We start from the raw sequence: 8,747 nt of genomic DNA on the forward strand, positions 1-8,747 counted from the left end.
GGCCTAAATATAAAAGATGGATTTAACTTTAGTTACATTCTAATATCTTAGTTTCAATGTTTTCCTTCCCTCATTTTTAGTTAGTGGCTTGAGCACTGATTTTCTAATTATGTTCCTTATTAAAATGCCAGCAAAATAAAATCATCTTCTATGAGATTTCAGATGCATCCAGTGGTTGTAGCCAATGATCCATGAAAAAGTAAAGGCAAAATATAAAATGTAAAACCGCATGAATTAACATCATAGAACCATTTATATTTTTAGCTATAGGTAGGTAGTTTTTACTGATTACAAATAAAGTTACCAAAAGTATTTGGTAAAATAAAGTATTTGGTTAGTGTTGAGTTTTTTGATGTATGAACAGTCTTCACTACTTTAGAGTAAATGTTTAGAAGTAATAATGCATAACTATATAATAGAAGTATGTTTAGTTTCATATGGAACTGCCCAACTTTTCCCCAGAATAGCTATATAGTCAAAAAGTTCTTTTCAGGACTATCCTGTTTTTAGTCCTCAGGCCAGAGAGACTGGGCTTTTCTTAGGACTGTTTTATTTTGTTCGAGTCTATGCTCACTGACATTTCAAAATTGTGGGCTGCTTTAGTATCCAGACCAGGACATACATGTCCTTCCTTAGGCACTCTTCACTACAGCATCCCGTCCATTTTCTCCTTTCCACCAAGTAGAGTCTTCTGAGAGTTGATTTATGCATTGTGTTCAGTTTTAGTTGCAATTAGTGGAAGTGAGCTGGTGGAATGTGCTTACTCCATCTTGTCTAGAATTAAAATAATCAGTTATGACCATTTATATTGAATTATCTTGCAACATGAGAAAATTCATGCATTTTAGAAAGTCAAGCCTATCATGCTAAAACAAATTGGTTTTAGCTACTCTATACCTCAGTTTCCTCCACGTAAACATATGTGTCCCAACATCTCACATTACAGGAAGACTTGACATTAGCAGTTCTGAGCACTCCACGAGTGTATCAAGGGCACAGGAGGATTCACTTTAAGAATGAAAACAAACTTCCACATGGCTGTCTTTTTTCAGCTCTGTGCAAATTCACAATTTAAAATTCCATTTAATTGAACTGAGAAAGTGCCAGCCTCTCCACCCACATGCCCAAAAGCCATTCTGCTCACACTTTCTTGTTTGGAGCACTATACTTTTATCCTCTGCTTCGAAGGAACTCACAGGACATCTGTCAAATAACCCCACAGAAGCTTTACACCAGGGTGTTGAAAATATTCTTTTAAAAAAATCTGTTCCAAAGCCGCAACATTTTAAAATTAGCATCAGTGACTCACAATGCATTGCCATTAATATCTATTAGTAGAGTTTAACTTGTCAAGTTTTCACATTGCTGCTAATGACTATATATTACTTAGAAGCTAGTAATTTGTGCATAATGGATGTACAGTATAGTGATCTCTTTTATAGCTATAATTTATCCACTGTGTGTTTTTAATAAGGTCATTATTTGATATAATTACTAATATGTGAAAATACATAATATATAATATATCCACAGCTATTTACTATACTTATTACTTAAAAAATGAAAAAAATACATTTCCTTGGATTTCTTAAAAGACATTAATATTATTTAAAGAAAAAATATATCTAAATAAAATGTGATTTTTTATCTAGATATATAAACACATTCGAATCATCTTTTTTTTCATTTAAATTTATTTTAATTGGAGGCTAATTACTTTACAATATTGTATTGGTTCTGCCACACATCAATATAAATCTGCCACGGGCCTACATGCGTTCCCCATCCTGAACCCACCTCCCACCTCCCTCCTCGTACCATCCCTCCGGGTCATCCAAGTGCACCAGCCCCAAGGATCCTGTATCGAACCTGGACTGGCGATTCATTTCTTATATGATATTATACATGTTTCCATGCCATTCCCCCAAATCGTCCCACCCTCTCCCTCTCCCACAGAGTCCAAAAGACTCAAATCATCTTACATATTGTACTAGTTGGGGATATACTAGTTGGTTATATGATATTCTTTCCCTGTATTCCAATGCAACCTTTGGCTCTTAGAAGTAAAATAAGATATGAAAGATCCCATGAAGCCCTGCTCTAAATATGTCAGTTTATTAATACGTAGTTTATATGTTTGTTTGTTTTAAGCCATAATAAAGCCAGCTTGTGTTTGAAAGTTTAAACTCTATGGAAGATCATGTTTTCATTTTTATTTTATATGACAATTACATAATGTGTCAAATTTCTTCTCCAGCTAGTCTCATACAATAAAGCAAAACAGAAGAGCAAAGATTTGGTCCAATGTAAAAGGAGTATCTGTGATATCTCCACTAATTTCCATGAATATTTGGCAAGAAAATCTCTGTATAACTTTGAAAGTTTTTTTCTCTTTCTGAAAAGACAGCTATTAATACTATGGAGCTAGAAGCAGAGACCTTAGAAGCTCATGTATCAATTTGACATTTTTCTTTATGAAATAAAAAAGAATTGCATGTGTGCATGCACACACACATATTTACACACAACCTAAAAGTAAATTCTCACTCATGAAACCAATAACATAGTAAATGATCCACATTCTAATTAACAAAATACACAATCAACAACTATTTTTCTTCTATATGGTAAAAAAATGATTTAATGACTTAAATCAGTATTAGCTAGAGCTTAATCATATGATCTTGAGTCAATGATAAAGCAAATCATCCTAAAAATACAAATAAAACAATAATTATATGGTAGTGATAAAGCTGCTTACTATTATTTTTGTTTCTCTTCCTTCATGGTACTTGAAAGTATTGTACTTTCAAGGATGCCTGATCCTTGTAAGTTAACTATGGTCATATGCCTTGTTTTGACTAATAGAATTAAAGCGAAAGTGATACATGGAAGGTGTCATGTGGAAGCATTTAACTGTTAGTGTTAGACTTCACTTCTTTTAGCCTAGAAATCTTAAAAGCATATATTGATAGGAAGGTCAATACTAAATCATCATATAGACAGCTGACTTAGTAAATCACTTAAATTTGTAAGGGACTTTGTGGGAAGCAAAAACAAGCCTTTATCATTTTTATGTCACTGGGCTTTTGGAGTTTCTTGTTAGGAAAGCATAACCTATCCTATACTGACTAAGCCCATTGGTACTGTGGAAATAAGAGGATTAACATTTACATGTGTTTCCTTGGTGGCTCAGACTGTAAAGAATACGCCTGCAATGCAGGAGACTCAAGTTCAATCCTTAGGTTGGGAAGATCCCCTGGAGTAGGAAATGGCAACCTGCTCCAGTGTTCTTGCCTAGAGAATCCCATGGACAGAGGAGCCAGGTGGGCTATAGGCCATGGGGTTACAAAGAGTCATACATGACTGAGTGACTAAAACTTTCACTTTCACAGGAATGTGCTAGAAGTTTTTGAAAGATTAGTCAATTATTCTTTAAAACAATCCATATAGGGTTGTTATTAGTATTCCTATTTTACAAATGGGATCTCAACACAATTTTGTCACATGCCATTAATTGCTGTGGCACACCTCTCAACTCCATTTCTGATGAGTTCCATTGATAAAGTAGATGGTGTAGTTTCATACTTTGTAATAAAAATCAATTTTCTACATAATCAAGGACCATCTTTGTTCCCTATCTCTGTCTGCTTTAAATGTTCAAAGGGGTGAGCTATCCGAAGAGAAATGCATAAGAGATGTCTATACCCCATCCTCATGTGTTTTGTTTTCATATGGAGTGTAAAAGATTCACACATAAAAAAATATCCATGTAAATCATACTTCCTGGATGTATCCACTAAGTTCACATATTCAACTCATATTTATGGACAAAGAAATATATTAAATTGGTTTGGCACTGAACTCTAGGCTGAGAAGAGTTATTACTAATCCAGACTGCCACTTAACCAGTTTTATGACACTAGGTAAGCTTTCCATCTTCTCTGTGCTCCGGTTTCTTCACTTAGGAGTGTGACAGTGCATAAGGTCTATAGGAGAATTTTATAAGGTAATCAATATGAAAAGCTTAAAACACAGATTGACACATAAGAAATAGTATTATTATATACTATGTGAACAGAAAATAAAAATGGCATCATGTTATAATTATTTTGAGCACTTGCATTATGCTAATGCTATTCCTGGTACTTTTTCTAAATTACGCTTTTATATCTTCATGATGACTCTGAGAACTCATCGTTCTTACACTCATTCTCATTTCATAGGTGAAGCAAATCACATTTCAAGATGTAAATAAGGATTTACTTCTATTTTCCTTGACTTGTTCTCATCTCAGAGTCTAGGCTTTACCTATGACAGTCTTAAGACTAGTGACCATGATGCATAAAAGACCAAAAAGATATAAGCTCAAGGTCTCAAGAATATTAACCTGGATATTGTTAGGACAAGAAGGAAGACCACTGCAATGCATGATGTGTTATAAAATATATAAAAATGAAGTATTGTGCCAGTTCTGAGGAATGAGTTTGCTTCTGAATGGAGCAGATGGTTACATGGAGAAGGAACTTTTGGAATTTCAGCAAGCTTAGAAGGATAGGCAGAATTTTGACAAGTAAAAAGGATGCAAGAGCATCCCTGGAGAAAGGAACAGCAGGAAAAGGGATCTTGCAAAAAAAAGTATAAAGTATAGAGCATATTAAAAATAAATCTAGGACACTTGAATGCATGTAAGTATTTTTAAGTAACTAAGATTACAATTATTCTCAGTAGATGATAGTATAATTCCTATTAGCAACTGTATTTATCTCTTTCTGTGTAATCCAGAAACTACTGGCTTGAAACAACAAATGTTTATTGCTTCACTTTTCCTGCAGGTCAGGAATTTTAGAGAGGCTTAGTTGGGTTGTTTGGGGTGAGGGTCTCTCAGAAGGTTACTGTCGAGATGTTGGCTGGTGCTACGCTCTTCAAAGCTTGACTGGGACTAGAGGATATACTTCCAATTGATCTACTCACTTGTTATCAGGATGCCTCAATCTCTTGACATGGACCTCTGCCTTGGACTGCTTGAGTGTCCTGATCACATGGCAGCTAGCTCCCCCAAGAGTGAATGACTCAAGAAAGACAAAATTTGGAAGTTATGTATTGTCATTTCTTTAAAATTCTGGTGGTCATGCAGGTCATCCCTATTAATTGTGGGAAGGGAGTTTATTAAGACGTGAATGCCAAGAAGTGAAGCATCACTGGGGATATTCGCAGTTGGCTGCCATAGCCATCCTTTATACTTAAAGTAAATTCATACCCCCTACTTAAAGAATGTATTAGTATAAGAAATCAAGAAACCAAGTCAGGAATCATAGTAAAATGCTATCTAACAGGGATATCAATTGTCAAAAACTCACCCAATAGCATGAAAATAGAAATAGCTATAGTTTTCTTCTCTTTCATATACATAGTCTTCCATATTTTCTATCTCACCAAATTTTAAGCACTATAGATAGGTCTTCTTAACTATCATAAAGTGATGATCAGAAGTGTGATTTCTATGTGTCTTAGTCCTTTATAACTATCTCTAATCAGATTTATTTATTCCTTTTTTTTAAAATAAATCGCACATCTGAAAGTTAGGAGATCACCATGTTTATTGGGTACAAAATCAAACATGAAGGATTTTCAGAGTACTCATCTAGGGACAGTTTATCAGGACCACTCATTGAAAGAATATAAAAAAAGACAGTGCTGACTCTTGGGACTACCATGTTCTGAGAACTTACTCATTAAAATAGTTCAGGTAATGAAGAGGGGATAAAGTTAAACATTACCTTACTACAATATAAAAAATTTGAAAATAAAGCAGTCTAATAGCTGTTGCTTCATATTTTCTATCATTACCAGTCTTAGCTACATTCTCAAGCCACAGATATTTCCTACTGTTTTGTCTGGCCTCTTGCTTTTATTGGCCCCAAGTTCAATCAAATGAACTGCTGAAAGTGAAACTCTTGAACTAACTCATATGCTGAACAATGAACTCAAAACAAGCCTAGGGCAGCAAATGGAATTTTAATTGCTCACTTGTATTTCTCCAGTGCCTTTTTCTCTAGATGACTGTGTGACAAGAGACCTCACTGCATTCAGAAATTGTAGGACAAAATACCTAAGCATAAATGATAACCATCCGTGACCTTGATCTTGCTAGCATGTCTTTCTTTAGTCCAGGTAATGCTACTTGACACAGTCACCTGGAGGTATTAATAGATTATAGACTGCTCTTACTTCAGAGGGCTCTTGAAAGGGCAAATATAATCACATTTTCTTTGCCATTATTAAGCACTGATTGAATGCCACCAGAGGGCTAGACATTACATACCAAGTATCCATTTTACACACATTAGGAATTGCATATGCCTTTTACTTTAGAAACATATTAACATCATTGTTCTTTCTGTCACTTTTACTTTCATTTCCTATAGAATCCTTTTGGGACATCTTAGGTAGTAAAAACTCACTTGGATTGTTTTTCTAGAATGACCTTTCATCCTCCTTGTCAGTTTATCCCAGCAGGGAAATATGTCTGTTCCCAGAAATGATCTCCCACCTCAGCCATTTCTATATTGTCAGAGGGGCAAGGACTCAACTGATTCCCATACAGTTTAATGGAAAAAGTAAAAAGTGACAGCGAAAGATAACTGTTTGCAGCATTTGCTTACGTTTGACCATTAAAGCTGTTAATGTTTCAAAGGAACTATCATGGATCCTGCAGCATACTAGACACTTTTACATAAAGTACTTATTTTATATTTCTCTGCTCTTCCCCAGTAGCATATTAGACACCTACAGACCTGGGAGGCTCATCCTCCGGTGTCATATCTTTTTGTCTTTTCATACTGTTCATGGGGTTCTCAAGGCAAGAATATTGCAGAGGTTTGTCACTCCCTTCTCCAGCGGACTGTGCTTTGACAGAACTCTCCACCATGACCCATCCATCTTGGGTGGCCCCGCATGGCATGGTTCATAGCTTCATTGAGTTACACAAGGCTGTGATCCGTAAGATCATTTTGGTTAGTTTTCTGTGATTGTGATTTTCATTCTGGAGGCCGTGAGATTGTAGTTCTTGCTTCTTCTAACTGCCCTCTGATGGATGAGGATAAGAAGCTTGTGCAAGGATGAGGATGGATGAGGATAAGAAGCTTGTGCAAGCTTCCTGATGGGAGGGACTAGCTGTGAAGAAAACTGGGCCTTGCTCTGGTGGGCAGGGCCATGCTCAGCAAATCTGTAATCAAATTTTCTGTGAATGGGTGAGGCTATGCTCCCTCCCTGTTAGTTGTTTGGCCTGAAGTGGCCCAGTTCTGGAGTCTTCAGTATCTATGGTAGGGCTAATGGCGACCTCTACGAGGACTTATGCCAACAAGCTGTGCCTCCCTAGACTGCTGCTGCCAGTGTCCCTGACCCCACAGCAGGCAGGCAACTGTTGACCCATGCCTACACAGGAGACCCCCAAACACTCACGGGAAGGTCTAGCTCAGTCTCTTGTGGAGTCAGTGCTCCTTTACCTTGGTGTGCACAAGGTTTTTTTGTGCCCTCCAAGTATCTCTGCTTCCCTCAGTCCTGTGGAAGTTCTGTATTCAAATCTTGATGACCTTCAAAGTCATATTCTCTGGGGATTCCCAGTCAGTTTCCAGATCTCCAGGTAGGGAAATCTTATATGGGGCCAAGAACCTTCACGACAATGTGGTAACTTCTTTGATATGATTGTTCTCCAGTTGCAGCAGCTCTATGGTAAGGCTACAGGCTCTATGGTAGAGCTAATGGTGACCTCCTTCAAGAGGACTTAACGCCACAAGCTGCACCTCCTAGTTTGCTGCTGTAAGCGCCCCTGTCCCTGTGGCTGGCCACTGATGACCCACACCTCCTCAGGAGACCCTTAAACTTTCACAAGCAGGTCTCGCTCAGTCTCTTGTGGGGGTCACTGCTACTTTCCCCTGGGTCCTGGTGTGAAGAAGACTTTGTTTTTGCCCTCCAAGAGTCTCTGGTGGGTATGGGATTTGATTTTAACATGATTGTGCCCATCCTACCATTTTGTTGCAGCTTTTCCTTTGTTCTTAGATGTAGGGTATCTTTCTTTGGTCGGTTCCAACATCCTCCTATCAATCGTTGTTCAGCAGTTAGTGGCGATTTTGGCGTTCTCACAGAAGATGAACATCATGTATGGATGTGAGAGTTGGACCATAAAGAAGGCTAAATGAAGCGAAGTGAAGTCACTCAGTCGTGTCTGACTCTTTGCGACGCCATGAACTGTAGCCTATCAGGCTCCTCCGTCCATGGGATTTTCCAGGCAACAGTGCTGGAGTGGATTGCCATTTCCTTCTCCAGGGGATCTTCCCGACCCAGGAATCGAACCCAGGTTTCCTGCATTGCAGGCAGACGCTTTACAGTCTGAGCCACCAGGGAAGCCCCAAAAGAAGGCTAAACACCAAAAAATTGATGCTTTTGAACTGTGGTGCTGCAGAAGACTCTTGAGAGTCCCTTGGACTACAAGGAGGTCAAACTAGTCAGTCCAAAAAGGAAGCAACCCTGAATATTCATTGAAAGGACTGATGCTAAAGCTGAAACCCAAATACTTTGGCCACCTGATGGGAAGAGCCAACTCATTGGAAAAGATCCTGATGCTGGGAAAGATTGAGAAAAGGAGGAGAAGGGGACTACAGAGAATGAGATGGTTGGATGGCATCACTGCCTCAATGGACATGAGTTTGAGAAAACTCTGGGAGATAGTGAAGGACAAGGAAGCC

Source organism: Capra hircus, chromosome 8 (assembly GCF_001704415.2).
Source record: "Capra hircus breed San Clemente chromosome 8, ASM170441v1, whole genome shotgun sequence".
NCBI classification, from domain to species: Eukaryota; Metazoa; Chordata; class Mammalia; order Artiodactyla; family Bovidae; genus Capra; species Capra hircus.